We start from the raw sequence: 17,281 nt of genomic DNA on the forward strand, positions 1-17,281 counted from the left end.
GGTTTCATCCCATACTCCAAAGACGTACAGGTTTGTAGGTTAATTGACGGTATAAATGTAAATTGTTCCTAGTGGGTGTCGGAGAGCGTTGATCCACGATAGCGGGGATCGCTGGTGGGCGATGACCAGCTGGGTCGTCTGGCCTGTTTCCGCGCTGTTTCTCTAAAAGTAAAAACTAAAACTAAACTCAAACAACTGAGTACCGTGTCAATGTTTATCTATTATTTCAGGAATAAGTTTAGGATTTCATATAAACATATAAGATCACATGTTGCCCTGACATGATTGTAGCGGCATATTGTGTTTATGAGGCAAACACAATTAGTTTAGTTTACTTTAGTTTAGTTTAGTTTAGTTTAGTTTAGTTTAGTTTAGTTTAGTTTAGTTTAGTTTAGTTTAGTTTAGTTTAGTTTAGTTTAGTTTAGTTTAGTTTAGTTTAGTTTAGTTTAGTTTAGTTTAGTTTAGTTTAGTTTAGTTTAGTTTAGTTTAGTTTAGTTTAGTTTAGTTTAGTTTAGTTTAATTTAGTTTAGTTTAGTTTAGTTTAGTTTAGTTTAGTTTAGTTGAGTTTAGTTTAGATTAGTTTAGAGATACAGCGCGGAAACGGGCCCCTCAGCCCACCTAGTCCGCACCGACCAGCACATTAACACTATCCTACGACTGGGGACAATTAACACATACACCAAGCCAATTAACCGACATACCTGTCCGTCTTTGGAGTGTGGGACGAAATCGAAGATCTCGGAGAAAACCCACGCGGTCAAGGGGGGAACCTACAAACTCCGTACATACAACATCCGTAGTCGGAATCAAACCCGGCTCTCCAGCGCTGCAAGCGTTGTAAGGCAGAAACTGTACCGCTGTGCCACCGGAAACGCCAGTTTGGAGTTAATTTAAAAAAAAGCCTATCACGTATCAGGGATGAGCCAGAACAATATTGCAATGTCTTAAATATAGCATATTACAAAGTTGATCATTTATTTTTATAACACAAAGAATTTCCTAAGTCAGACCTTAATGAGATTGTTTCGATCTGGACAGAATACCGCTTGTTTCAGACTTTAGTGGAGCTGTAATATCTCTCACTCTATATTTTCATTCAATATAAAATTAAAATATATTTGCCGGTGAACAGTTTTCAATTAGGAATCAAATAAAGAAAGACATTTAGGATGGAGATAAAGTCTAGATTATTTCACAAACAAGTTATGATATTAACGTGATACTATGCAGAGAGGACTGGCAGCATTATAGTGCATATATCTCTTCAGCTCATATATAACATACAATGAGATCTGATCAACGAAACCAAAATTGCGAAACTCTGCCAGTAGTGACAAATTAGTTAAACGAAAAAGTTAAGGAATCACCAGTCATAAGCTGGAAGCACATAGTGGCGGAAACCCACATCAGGCCTTCGTTATTGCTATCTCAGAAATGGTGGCACGCGCATATAATTTCGACATATTTTGCAGGATTAAAGCGAAGTGATTCTGATCCGGGGACACCAACGCTTCAGATCGTTCAGTTAGTTCGATGACAGGAGACTTTCATATTTGCCTGGATTGTATCTTGGTATTCATCCATCAGGATTTTTTCGATAATGCCATGCATTTCTCCCATCTCGACTCATCGAAGTACGCTTCTCATCCTCGATTCATGATGTAATTTTATTTCAATAACCGTCCATTTTAACGAGAACTTGCTTCAGGTAAACTGTGTTAGCAAGCACAATGAACAAAGCAAATTGCGCCATAAGCCATATCATCAAGAAGGATATTTGAATCTCCTGTGGAGAATGGAAAAACAATGGATCCAGATTTTAGCCTAACTTAAATAAATCGTCCGCCTCTTTACATTGGAAAGTATTTTTCCATGAATGGTATAAAATATATTTTTATGGGAGGAGGATACTCAGTCACTCATTAGGAGGAGTGTTTCACTTTCCTAACCCAACATATAATGCTTGCAGTCAGAAAAAATAAATGTAACATCTGCAATTAATTGATGGTAGTCTTGTATGGGAATATCTACAACATCGCACGCATTGAAATTTCAGCCGGAGTCGCAGTAAAATTATTGCGCGTATTCAGTCACCCTAAATCATTCCTGGTATTATTTTTTAAGGCGCCGATGGCAATTCTCTCAAAGCGGGTAAGCAAGAAGATTGGCCTACTCTTCTGAATATTTCATTTTTCTCCCGTGAGGAGTGTCGTGATTTGTCTGGTTCGATCCTACTGCGGTATTCAACATAAAATTAACGTTTCTCCACTTTACTTCCCCGGAATAGAATTGTAATCTTTGCTTCATTTAGATTGAGAGATACAGCGCGGAACCAGGCCATTCTGTCCACCGAGTCCGCGCCACCCAGCGATCCCCGCAAATTAACACTCTCCTGCACACACTAGGGACAATTTTTACATTTACCCAGTCAATTAACCTACATACCTGTACGTCTTTGGAGTGTGGGAGGAAACCGAAGATCTCGGAGAAAACCCACGCAGGTCACGTGGAGAACGTACAAACTCCGAACCTGAGTCTCCGGCGTTGCATTCGCTGTAAGGCAGAAACTCTGCCGCTGCGCCACAGTGCCGCCTTGTATTAGTTGTTTTACTCCATTCAAAGAATGTGTACAATTCATTAAAAAATACTTCACAATTGCAACTTCCATATCAATTAGATACAGGTGAACAAAGACCCGTGCCTTTCTATTCTTGATTGCTAATGCCTAAAAAATGATCTAGTGTAATAGTCTAAAGTGTAATTCCACTACTTCAAATTAAAGAATCCACCACATAAAACTGCATTTTCGCAGCCTGTTGCAACATGTTCAATCGATAACAATTGCAGTTTCTCTAAGGAGGCTTCCAATGTGTTATTCCTGTCGGTAGAGATTACGTTTGCAGATTAGTTATTTGTAAATATTTAATGGATTCTAATGGGAAGAAAAGTACAGTATGTTTGGATTTGAATGTTCCACGGGATAGAACACCCCCCCCTTCTGAATATATCTTCAATGCTAAAAGATGCCAACGCGTGGTGGTGGTACTGTGAAGGACGTCATCCGAAATAATGATCTGAATTTCCTAGTAAGTATCTCACGCAGCCCATAGTAGTAAGTATATACGTAGTAAGTAGTAAGTATCTACGCAGACATTTTGAATAGGTTAAGGATCGACATCCACCAGGACTCGCGTGGTGTTCCCTCCTCGCACCGAAACTACCTTGTGACGCTTTTACAGAAAGAACGTGCAGACGATATTTTCTTGTCTCTCAATGTTTCTAATTATCCTAAACAGTTTAACTTGTATCCATGCACCATTCAGAATCATTTCTCAAGTGATTCAAATGGATCTAATCAGCTAAATTCGACATATTTCAATGAACGCTGCGCAACATGCACCACCATCATGTATATTGTTGGCAATTTACAATGGTTCATTAAATTACTATTCTGCACTCCTTAAGATACAGGGGGAAACCAGAGAACATGGAGGAACCAGGCACAACCCCAAGACGCATATGTAAACATCACACAAGCAGCACCAATGATCAAGATTGATGATCTTTATTTTGGTGACATCAACAGGCAGCTCTATTAGCTGCGTCAGTGTGTCAGCCAATTGGTCTGCATTTTCAATGTCTGGTGAGGAGAGGAAATAAATAAATCATAAACAAATAGTTAATCGGATAATAACTAAGCAGACAGCGAAATAATTTGATGAATAAATGAACAAATGCGAAAACAAATTTTAAAACAACGTTACAATTTCATAAGACCATGGCTGTATTATATGTATCAGTTACTCAGCAATTACTGAAACATTCAACCTTAATTAATACCTATCCTTCCTTTCTCAAATATATAGCCAGTATATAGCCATTGATGTAAATTATTCCATAGGACTGTAAGAAACACCGGTTAATTAAACTATTACATCCAATACATGCATAACGTACTAATTGTCCTCTTCAATGATTTTAAATTAATTTGATCTGCGACAGGTAAGGACTTTCGTAGTAAAATTTACTTCCGAAGTACAAAGCCAACGCTTCTCCAATATGCAGCAAAATAGACACTACCATGAAAACTTCAACGTTCCATTTTTTTAATGCGAATATTAAACTTATCTGATGGTTCGTATAAAGTGCTTTTGCATTCCTAGGCAACCATGATTAATTTTCACCGTATTATCGTTATCGGTGTTGTACTGGTCGAGTTCAGGAAGTGAAGCGGTACACACTCCCCAGTTTGCAATTCGGTGCAGTCAGTATCTTCAACAATTTCTCCCGGACCACCCATTTTGAAGCAACGTTAAAGAAAGCACACTAACACCTCAGCTTCCTTCGGAGGCTAAGGAATTTCGACATGTTCCCTAAAACTCTCACCTCCTTCTTCAAATACATCACAACTTGGTTTGGGAATCGCCCCATCCACGACCGCAGGAAATTGCAGCGAATTGTGGACGCAGCACAGACCATCACACAAACCAACCTCCCTTGAACTGGTGCCGTTTTTTCCTCACGCTACCTCGGTAAAGTCAGCAGCACAATGAAGGACGACTCGCACCCTGGCCACTCCCTCTTCTACCCTCTCTCATCAGGCAACAGATATAGAACTCTGAAAACGCACACTTCCAGATTCAGGGACAGTTATTCCCAGCTATTATCAGGCAATTGAATCATCCTATCAAAAAACAGGAGCAGTCCTGAACTAATCTCTACATCATTGGAGATCCACGGTCTACCTTTGGTCGGACTTTGTTGGCTTGACCGTGCACTAACCGTTATAGCCTGGCCATGTATCTCTACACTCTAAATAATTGCAATAATGTATTGCCTTTCTGCTGACTCCATGGCACGCAAAAAAATGTTTCACTATATCTTGGTACACGAGACAAAAACACTAAACTGAACTAAGATGAACAGTAAATTATTGTTCAACTTTGCAGTGCGTATCACAACTTTATGTGATGGATGACTTTAGACGCGGAAGAAGTTGCATACTGCGAGGCTCTTATGACCCAACAAAAATGTAAACTAAGGAAACGATGTTGAGTTTCAAGAAATAAAAGGTCATTGCAGTGTCACTACAGCAAATGTAAAATAGTTTTTAACAACAAGCCTGCATTTTTTTTCTTAATTCGTCATGCATCTAATATCTTCCCCTTCAACGTATACTGAATGTATGTTTGCTGATTTACATTTGGAAAAAAAATTGACAAGCTTCTTCAAGAATCAGGTAACTAGGTACTAGAAATGTTTTAAATGCTACTAAAGAACATTATTTGAAGGATATATTCATCTAATGACATCATAATAAATGGTCCCGTTTTTCTCAACGATATAAAGCGTCGAGACCGGGATAATTGAGCGTCATCTCGCAGACTATTTCCGAAATCTGGTTTAATTCCAATTACTAAGGGGCTGTTTTGCGTACCGCAGCCATGTTCTCCCTGTTACCTTTTTATTTTATAACAGAATCTCCGCTCTCCCTAATGTATCACAGCATCATGCAAGACAGCAATCTATTTGACGACAAGAGTTTGCCTCGAAAATGCGTGCGCATAATAGATTCATTGATATGTGCATCCGCTGGGGAGAACATGCGTTTTCGGGAGAAAAAAAGGGAATAGGCTAATGGAAAAAGTCAGAGCAGACGAAATGTTGATAGGCCTAACTTCACAATTCAAAGTCATGGGAAGGAAAACACGAAGGCGTGGTAACTAATTTGCCGATTTTTGAGCATTACCTGGATCCGGCACTGCGGGCAATTTGTCAGTGAAATGTGGAGATGATATCCGTGACTCAATCCATTGTGTGATTTATGCGTGGTTAATATAAAGATTTAATGAGTATTTCCAGAGTGCATCAATATACACCCCTCTATCTGCTTATGGCATTGTGCAAATATGCGTGAACATGGTTGATTCCCTACATAAAATCTATCAACTCTACATAACTCCCATCAACTGGCTGATAAGTTCACAGGCACTGATGTTCTGCATCCCAGGGCATTCACGGAGGTGGCTCTAGGAATCGTGGACTCATTGGTGATCATTTTCCAATCTTCAATAGATTAAGGATCAGTTCCTGTGGATTGTTGTGTAGCTAATGCTATCCTATTTTTCAAGAAAGGAGCGAGGGAGAAAACGGGGATTTAAAGAGTCGTTAGCTTGACATCGGTGGTGGGGAGGATGCTGGAGTCAATTATTAAAGAGGTAATAACGGCGCATTTGAATAGCAGTAAAACGATTGGACCAAGTCAGCATGGATTTATGAAGGAGAAATGCTGCTTGACTAATTTTCTGGATTTTTTTATGAGGCTGTGACAAGTGAAATGGATGAAGGGGACACAGTGGATGTAGTGTATCTAGACTTTCTGAAAACCTTTGATAAGGTCTCACACGGGTGGTTGGTGCGTAAAATTAGAGCGCATGGTATTGCGGGCAAGGTATTGACCTGGAGAGAGAATTGGGTGGCAGACAGGAAGAAAAGAGTGGGAATAAGCGGGTCCTTTACAGAATGGCCGGCAGTGGCGAGTGGAGTGCCGCAAGGCTCTGTGTTGGCGACGCAACTATTTATAATATATATTAATGATCTGGATAATGGAATTATACTTAAAACCAGCACGCTTGCAGATGACACAAAGCTCGGTGGCAGTGTGAACAGCGAAGAGGATGTTAGGAGTTTGCAGGGTGGCTTGGACAGCATGAGTCAGTTGGTAGTTGCATGGCTGATGCTGTATAATGTAGATACGTGTGAGGTTGGCCACTTTGGCAGCAAAACAAGGTGGGAGATTATTATCTCAATGGGGTCAGGGCGCAGCGGTACAGTTACTGCCTTACAGCGAATGCAGCGTCGGAGACTCGGGTTCGATCCTGACTCCGGGTACCGACAGTACGGAGTTTGTACGTTCTCCCCGTGAACTGCGTGGATTTTCTCCGAGATCTTCGGTTTCTTCCCACACTCCAAAGACGTACAGGTATGTAGGTTAATTGGTTGGGCAGATGTTTTTTTTTAAATGTCCCTAGTGGGTGAAGGATAGTGTTAGTGTGCGGGGATCGCTGGGCGTCGCGGACCCGGTGGGCCGAAGGGCCTCTTTCTGCGCTGTATCTCTAAATCTAAAAATATAAAATATAAAAATTAGGTAAAGGGGAAGTCTAACGAGACCTTGGAGTCCTTGTGCACCCGTCACCGAAGGTAAGCATGCAGGTAAAGCAGGTAGTGAAGAAAGCTAATATCATGTTGGCCTTCATAACCAGAGGATTTGAGTATAGGAGCAAATAGGTTTTCGTGCAGTTGTATGGGACCATGTTGAGAGTACACCCTCTGGAGTACGGTGTGCAGTTTTGGTCTCCTAATTTCAGGAAGCACGTCCTTGCAGCTCAGTTTATATTCACAAAGCTTAATCTATGGGATGGAGGGATACTCATTTGAGCAAAGATTGGAAAGACTAGGCTTGTATTCACTGGAGTTTAGAAGGATTAGAGGGGATCAGTACAAAATCCTCCTCATGACGTACAAATCCCTCCATAACCTGGCCCCATCCTACCTGACTCACCTCCTCCACAGGCACACTTCCACCTGCACCCTCCGCTCTGCTGCTGCCAACCTCCTGTCGTCCCCCCCCCCCATCCGGACCAAACTCAGATCCTGGGGGGACAGGGCTTTCTCCATCGCTGCTCCCACCCTCTGGAACTCACTACCCCAAACCGTCAGAGACTCCTCCTCACTCCCTACATTGGAAACATCACTGAAGTCTCACCTGTTCAGCACTGCCTTCAACCACTGACCGTCACCTCACCTTCTGTCTCCTTTTTCTGTTCGTTTACTTATTTATCTATTTATTTTCTTCTCTATGTTCTAGTAATCCATGTAAAGCGTCTTTGAGTGTTTGAAAAGCGCTATATAAATGTAATGCATTATTATTATTATTATAATTATTATTATCTTTTAGAGACGTATAAAATAATAAAAGGACTGGACAAGCTAGATGCAGGAAAAATGTTCACAATGTTGTGGGAGTCCTGAACCAGGGGCCACAATCTAAGAACAAAGGGGAGGCAATTTAAAACAGGTGCAAATAAACGTTTTCATCCAGAGAGTTGTGAATTTGTGGAATTCCCTGCTACAGAAGGCAGTGGAGGTCAATTCACTGGATGAATTAAAAGAGAGATAGATAAAGCCCTAGGGGCAAGTTGAATCACGGGATATGGGGAGAAGACAGGCACAGGTTGTGGAGGATCAGCCATGATCACAATGAAAGGCGGTGCAGGCTCGAAGGGCCAAATGGCCTCCTCCTGCACATATTTTCTATAACCATATAACCATATAACAACTACAGCATGGAAACAGGCCTGTCCGGCCCTACCAGTCGACGCCGACCACTCTCCCTGACCTAGTCTCATCTAACTGCACTAAGATCATAACCCTCCAATCCCCTCCTATCCATATACCTATCCAATTTACTCTTAAATAATAAAATCGAGCCAGCCTCCACCACTTCCACCGGAAGCCCATTCCATGTTACCCCTAAACTTTTGTCCCTCAATTCTGAAGCTATGTTGACTTGTTGGAATCTTCCCCACTCTCAAGGGGAAAAGCCTACCCACGTCAACTCTGTCCGTCCCTCTCAAAATTTTAAAAACCTCTATCGTCCTCCCTCAACCTTCTACGCTCCAAAGAATAAAGACCCAACCTGTTCAACCTCTCTCTGTAGCTTAAGTGCTGAAACCCAGGCAACATTCTAGTAAATCTCCTCTGTACCCTCTCCATTTTGTCGACATCCTTCCTATAATTTGGCGACCAGAACTGCACACCATAATCCAGATTCGGCCTCACCAATGCCCTGTACAATTTTAACATTACATCCCAACTTCTATACTCGAAGCTCTGATTTATAAAGGCAAGCATACCAAACGCCTTCTTCACCACCCTATCCACATGACATTCCACCTTCAGGAAACAATGCACAGTTATTCCCAGATCCCTCTGTTCCACTGCATTCCTCAATTCCCTACCATTTACCCTGTACGTCCTATTTTGATTTGTCCTACCAAAATGCAGCACCTCACACTTATCAGCATTAAACTCCATCTGCCATCTTTCAGCCCACCCTTCCAAAAGGCCCAAGTCTCTCTGTAGACTTTGAAACTCTACTTCATAATTAACTACACCACCTATCTTAGTATCATCTGCATATTTACCAATCCAATTTGCCACACCATCATCCAGATCATTAATGTAAATGACAAACAACAGTGGACCCAACACAGATCCTTGGGGTACTCCACTAGACACTGGCCTCCAACCTGACATACAATTGTCAACCATTACCCTCTGGTATCTCCCATTCTGCCATTGTTGAATCCATCTTGCAACCTCACTATTAATACCCAACGATTTAACCTTCTTAATCAACCTTCCATTTGGAACCTTGTCAAATGCCTTACTGAAGTCCATATAGAGAACATCCACAGCCTTGACCTAATCAATTTCCCTGGTAACCTCTTCAAAAAATTCAAGAAGATTAGTCAAACATGACCTTCCAGGCACAAATCCATGTTGACTGTCTCTAATCAGGCCTTGTTTATCCAAATATTTATATATATTGTCCCTAAGTATCTTTTCCATTAATTTTCCCACCACAGACGTCAAACTAACAGGTCTATAATTGCTAGGTTTACTTTTAGAACCTTTTTTAAACAAAGGCACAACATGCGCAATGCGCCAATCTTCCGGCACCATCCCCGTTTCTAATGACGTTTGAAATATTTCCGTCATAGCCCCTGCTATTTCTGCACTAGCTTCCCTCAATGTCCTAGGGAATATCCTATCAGGACCTGGAGACTTATCCACTTTTGTATTTTTCAAAAGTGTCCGTACCTCCTCTTCTTTAATCCTCATAATTTCCATCACTACTCTACTTGTTTCGCTTACCTCACATAATTCAATATCATTCTCCTCGGTGAATACCGAAGAAAATAAATTGTTTAATATCTCCCCCATTTCTTCCGGCTGAGCACATAGCTGTCCACTCTGACTCTCTAATGGACCAATTTTATACCGCACTATCCTTTTGCTATTGACATATCTGTAGAACCCCTTGGGGTTTACTTTTACATTACTTGCCAAAGCAGCCTCATATCTTTTTTTCGCTTTTCTAATTTCCTTCTTAAGATTCCTTTTACATTCTTTATATTCCTCTAGAACCTCATTTACTCCCTGCCGCTTATATTTATTGTATATCTCCCTCTTTTTCCGAACCAAGTGTCCAATTTCCCTGGAAAACCACGGCTCTTTCAAATTATTATTCTTTCCTTTCCACCGAACAGGGACATAAAGACTGTACTCTCAATATTTCACCTTTAAATATCCTCCATTTCTCTATTATATCCTTTTCATAAAACAAAAAGTTCCATTTCACTCCTTTTAAATCCTTTCTCATCTCCTCAAAATTAGCCTTTCTCCAATCCAAAATCTCAACCCTTGGTCCAGATTTGACCTTCTCCATAATGATATTGAAACTAATGGCATTGTGATCACTAGACCCAAAGTGCTCCTCAACACATACCTCCGTCACCTGACCCATCTCATTTCCTAACAGGAGGTCCAACACTGCCCCTTCTCTGGTAGGCACCTCTACGTATTGCTGCAAAAAACTATCCTGCACACATTTTACAAACTCCAAACCATCCAGCCCTTTAACAGAATGTGATTCCCAGTCTATATACGGAAAATTGAAATCACCCACAATCACTACTCTGTGCTTACTAATAATATCTGCTATCTCCTTATATATTTGCTCTTCCAATTCTCGTTCCCTATTTGGCGGTCTATAATACACCCCTATAAGTGTTGCTAAACCTTTCTCATTTCTGAGTTCCACCCAAACAGCCTCCCTAATCGAGCCTTCTACTCTGTCCTGCCAAAGCACTGCTGTGATATCCTCCCTGACAAGCAATGCAACACACCCACCTCTTGCCCCTCCGATTCTATCACATCTGAAACAATGAAATCCTGGAATATTTATTTGCCAATCGCAACCCTCCTGCAACCATGTTTCACTGATCGCCACAACATCATACTTCCAGATGTCAATCCAGGCTCTAAGCTCATCCACCTTTCTTACAATGCTCCTAGCATTAAAATATACACATTTAAGGGACCCATCATTTCTTATTCTCAGTTTATTTCTTTTCCCTTCTTTCTCTCCTACATATTGGGTCTGGGTGTTTCCTCATATGTTTCTATGTTTCTATGTAACTCGCAAGAAAACTTTACGTTGTACACGTTGTATCCCCACTGAACTCTATATCTATTTATTCACAAAATGCTGGAGTAACTCAGCAAGTCAGGCAGCATCTCGGGAGAGAAGGAATGGGTGACGTTTCGGGTCGAGATCCTTCTTCAGAAGACGTCACCCATTCCTTCTCTCCCGAGATGCTGCCTGACATGCTGAGTTACTCCAGCATTTTGTGAATGAATCGATTTGTACCAGCATCTGCAGTTATTTTCTTGAACTCTATATCTATCTATTCTTATGTGTTTTCGATTATTATATGAAAATTAAAGTCTATCGAATTAATTAATCACATATGTGACCATCTCACTAATCACAGAAATACTTGAGGAAAAGTCCAATGTTGGGAATTATTTCATGAACGATCCGGATATATTATTGTCACCATACAATCAATGGATACCAAGATTTGCAGTGCCAATTTCATTCCCATTGTTAAATACACACAATGCCACTGCAGGAAAGTTCCCTTCGATTTCACATTAATTATTGCATTCTGAGTCCTTCATCTGAGGAAATGAGTGCCAAAATTCGACATTTGCAAACAAACTTCAAAATGTTCTGTTATAGTGCAATTTTATTGCCCATTCGTGCCGACGATGGGGATTCACAGAATTTTTATTGATTAGGACATTTCTTCCGCATGCCGATTAGAATAAAGAAAAGTAAGTTAACCCGAGACTTCACTTTGTCACAAAAAAACACAATGTCCATTTAAACTGTGATATCAGTTGAATGAATAAGTGAATTAACCAATGCAATGCAATAAGTGAATTAACCAATGCAAAAAAATCCTGCTTTCTTGTTATTTTCTGTGTCCGCAGCGAAATCAGTTCTTGAAAAAGATAAAGGTATATATATGGGACATATTTTTAAAAGAATGACGCCAAGGAATTGCTGAAGGGCAAAGCCTACCCTCGAACATAATTCACGCAGACGTAGCCTAAAAATTACTGATATCATTGTTGATCACATTCCAAGACCAGATTTAGCGTCACGCAAGATAGAAAGCCCATTCCCCTACTGTGTAATACAATCAACGAAAACGTCAAAGCAGCTACTGTCAAAGATATGCTTTATTAAAACTTTACAAATAATGTTCCTTCTTGCTCGCGTTATTTCCTTTTGTAGCAAAATGGTGCCTAGTTAAAAGTAGCTGCAAAAAGGCGACGTCACAGAAGAAGCGAAATAGAGGATAAAACCGTGTAAAAGACCAAAGCAACCATTTGCTGCACTCGCTTCATACCTATTGTGTTAAAATCGCTTTGCATTATTCATACTGACACGGTGAAATTAGTGCTTAATTAAAATTTGAGACCAATGGACGCATCCCAAAATAAATGTACATCCTGACGTAAGACTATCAGATACTTGATACATGGAGACTTATTGGACTGGAATTGATAGCCTGTAAATCAGTGTAATCGATCAGAACAAATAAAATGGAAGTTGAGATCAATAAAAACAAGAAAGGTTCCATTATGAATCAGGCGATATTTAATTAATATGGGCAGAATAAAAACAATAAGAGGTATTCGCAAAGGAATGATTTGCTTTGCACTTGGAATAAATGAGATGTAATGCAGTACAATAAAATAATTTGCACTGACCAGAGAAAAAATGATATTGACACAGGTGTACTATTTATCACCTTTGTCAAGATACAGCTAAATCTGTTGTTTTCTGAAATCCAAACAACAGTCATACCATTCACGAGAACACTCAACCTATGCACAATTGGAAAAGCACTTAACTCGAGAACAATAACCAACATGAAGAAAATAGTGCTGCTGTCACAGCTTTGTCGATACAGAGAATGTGGAGACAAAATAAATTGGAAGAGCCGCAATAAGGTAGGCTACAGATCATTTCAAGACCCTCTGATGATCAGAGGTCTATTTAGGATTATGATAACAGGGGAGAAAACAAATTGTTTCTGAATCTGGCTCCAAGCATTTGCATCTTCTGCTGAAAGGAAAGTGGATTAAAGACAATGATTAGAGAATAAATTGTCCCTGATAACGTTGACTGTGTTTCCCGGCAAATTAATGTGTAGATGAAATCGATAAAGAAGAAGGCTCGTTCGTGTGACGGATTGGGCTGCATCCACAGCACGCTGCAACCCTTTCCGTATTGGGAATAGCAGATGTCAAACAAAATGTTGATACATTCAGATAGGATGCTTTTCACGATATATTAGTAGTTGATAAAGCTCGTGGCCAAAATGCTGAATTAATTTAGCTTTCTGAGGAGTTAGAGGCGAAGGCTTTCATTCCTTGCTGTAGCCAATGAGCTTGGACGAGAAAACATTAATTGATATTTACGCACAGGAACATCTCCATTTCAGCATAAACGATGTTGATTATTAAATAGAAAACATTATGAAGAGAAGATGATCTATATGAGATGTAGAAAGATGTGAAGATACAAATACTGCAATTAAAAATATATATATATGGAAAATGGAACAGAACATACATTACTTTGCAATGACAAATGGATTGGAATTATAATTGGCTAATGAAATAGTGAAGAAATTAGATATTCACCGAAAATAAAGAGACTCGCCCATATTTCTGTTCCATCCTCGGTTTGTGTTTCCGGTTGACTCTTTGAGAGAAAACAATGGGACACTGTGCTGTCCCAGTGCGAACAGCAAAATCATGCTATGTGAATGTACATGCACCTCAAGCTACGCAATTCCAATTGAAAAGAGCATGAGAATGATAATGACTCCCGGAATGGTAAATAAATTAATTTTTGCTTCTTTATTCGGAAAGCAAACCTAAATGGAGAAAGGATGAAACGTGTCCAGGTTCCTTCCTCCACTGGAGAAAGCTTCACATACATAAATGGGAGTCTTCGTCGAGCGAGAGTGAAATCGATAAATTTGGCAGCCGAAAGCACAATGAAAGAAACGTTCTGAAATAATTAACCTTAGCACGGATATGAAGTTGAACAAATATTCTGTAAATAACTACATTGAAAACAGGAGGTTTATAAAAAATTATAAAGTTGATTAATAAAAAATAAACGCAAAACTGCGGAAGTAACAAAGCTGATCAGGCAGCACCTAATCCGTCTGAAGAAGGGTCCCAACTCGAAACATCACCCATTCATTCTCTCCAGAGATGCTGCCTGTCACTCTGAGTTACTCCAGCATTTTATGAGCACCTATGCGGAACATGGATAGGCGACGTTTAATATCGGCACCCTTCTTCGAGACTGTTCGCGGCTGTAGGAACAAAGGTGGAAGAGAGGAGATGGAGGTGGGACTATGTACCTCGAACATGTTGGCCGGTTTGAGCAATTTGGGCAGAAACCCCTGTTTCCACACTGTCTTACTCTCCGACTATGGCTACCTCCTCATCCCGAATCAGATGTTCATGTAACTGAGTCGCTGGGGAGAATGGAATTCCGCTAAATACTACAGGAAATTGAAAGACACCCCGAACGGAAAACATCGTAGGGTGCTGGGATAATATACATGGCATAATGTCAATAGTCGAAAATCTGATCAAATAATTAAATATGACCAGAGAATTAAGTATTTTAAATCCGCTAAAACTCGCTAAATCCATTGAGTGTGTACAAACTGTTCTGATATGTGGGCGTTGTTATTATTTTAGAGATGGCAGTTTTGAAGAAAAAGTTAACAGACACAGGTTAGATAATCGATTAAATTATTTTACAGTTTTATTCATATTCAATCTGAATAAACATAAGCCTATAGGTTCAGAAGGGCACAGGAAAAAAACTACAAAGAATGGTAAAATAGTGAAGTAGTACTTTACATCAAATTGGTCAGTTGAAAGGAACCACAATCGTTATTCTTTTTTACATGTACACAGTCGGAGGGAGAGTTTATTCTGAAAAGTGAATAGACGATATGATTTCATTGTGTCGGAATTGCACAAATTCGTTAAACTGAAGTGTGCACATCCCTGTCGGCCGCAAAAGAACGAAAACATGTGGTAATATGGATGATATTTTGCGAAAAGTTCAATTGATAATAAGGAAATAAATTAAGTGTACCCGCCTTGTGCACTCCAGAAAATTCAGTGTCGCAACTGAAAATTGCCGCCGATATATATTGAAACATTTCAAAATAGAAGTGTTTCCTGGATACTGAAAATAATGGTCATTAAATATTTATTACCAGTTTAGTTAGACAGGTATATGACGGCATAGCAACTACGGTCGATAGACATATTTAAACTGCACCCACTGAACATGCAATTTAATTGCCAAACGCGATGTAATATCCTGCAACTTGCCCATGGCATAATTGCTTGTAATGATCCCAACATTACTTTTAGCTTTGTAGTTAATTTCAGGCTTTCCTCCTGAACAGACTATGACCTTCATGCTTCACAAGGCCAACGATCGGACGGTCGCACACGTTCTCCACAGACAAAGACAAATGTTTCATGTTAATATGAAATAAATGAACGACCATTCTTCGTTCAGCAACGTAGCGGACGAATACCCAGTGATTATATGAGAGGTTGACGAATTTCAGCTACTTGGGTTTTAATATTCAAATATTGTTCGAGATTTCGGACGATATCACTCGTTTTTCGATGAGGAAGCTTCTTTTCTGGTAGATTTGTGCTCTTGTTCGTAGAGCAACTACATACCAAGTAGGTTGAGTCCCAATTGCCACTCTCCACCCACACACCGTAAGAACTGTTTTGAAAACAACTGAAAATTGGTTACAATATTTACAGAAAATGTATATTTCTGTTATTCAGAAGTCAAGCTGAGCTGGTTTCTTAAAGGTGAATGTTAAACATTTTCAAACTCGAGGCACGCAGAAACAATAAATGCATGATAAATTAACGATTGTGCATCAATGCCTTAAGTCAATGAAAGAGAATGAAATAAATATCGCATGGAGAAATTATGGGACATAAATTACACAACGATCTTTATCTGCAAGCAAGGGTCCTGAATGTCTGTCGATTTATATCGAGAAATTTGTAAGTGTGCCTCATGCAATGGATATTGTTAGCTCTGTGGAAAGAATGCACGACATTACGTTTGTTTCTTGATAAATTGAACCTTATTCGGAACACTTCTTCCTCAAGTAAATCATATTTCTTTGCAGAGGATACAACAAAGAATGAACGTTCAGGTATGCACTGAAAAATATGCGGATTTCGAATAATTACAACTTATATTTATATATGTGACGTCCAAACATGAAGTAGGGTAGATGCGCTGTCAATGTTCCACTATCAGAATCGCACACTGCTCTTCGTACTCCTCAGTGTAGGGGAGCAGTAATAAATCTGGTCTTGCTTCTCCGATGAGAGAACGACTGCAGGATCTCAGATTAACTGGACAAATTGAGGTGGACCTCGCTAGGATTTAAACCTACCAGAGCAATCACTTCAAAGGATGTAATAGTGTAAGTTAAATAATGCGGCGTGATTTGGTTAACGAAACATTTAAACCGACGCATAGTTGCGCGACAAATGAATTAATGACAATATAATGGACTCCTATGTTCATGTCAATGAACAATACAGTAAAATTCTGTTTTTAGGAAACATTTTATAACAGCTTTCTTTTCTAGCGGAGTGACCCACCAACCTTCCCAGCCATGTAGGCTGCAGGCGCTACCCGACCCGTGCCGCCCCACCGGCCGCTCCTGGCGCCGCATCATTTCGGCCGCCACCACCCGCCCGAAACCACCGCAACCACCAAACGTCGCTGCCGTCGCCGATCCTTAGTTGCATGAGGCTGCACTCGGGCTACGTCCAATCATTGCGCCGATCTGCCCCTCTCCTTCGGCCATCAACCCTTCTGGATTTCTGTTCAGTTCCACACCGATGGTCTGAGGAAGCATCTGGACCAGATACGTCATCTCCCCATGTTCTCCAGAGCTGACACGTGACCCTTTAAGTTACTCCACCACCTTGCGCCCTTTGTGTATTATCCATCAATTGTGATTGTTTATATAATGATAATACT

Source organism: Rhinoraja longicauda, unplaced genomic scaffold (genome assembly GCF_053455715.1).
Source record: "Rhinoraja longicauda isolate Sanriku21f unplaced genomic scaffold, sRhiLon1.1 Scf000116, whole genome shotgun sequence".
In the NCBI taxonomy this organism is placed as follows: domain Eukaryota; kingdom Metazoa; phylum Chordata; class Chondrichthyes; order Rajiformes; family Arhynchobatidae; genus Rhinoraja; species Rhinoraja longicauda.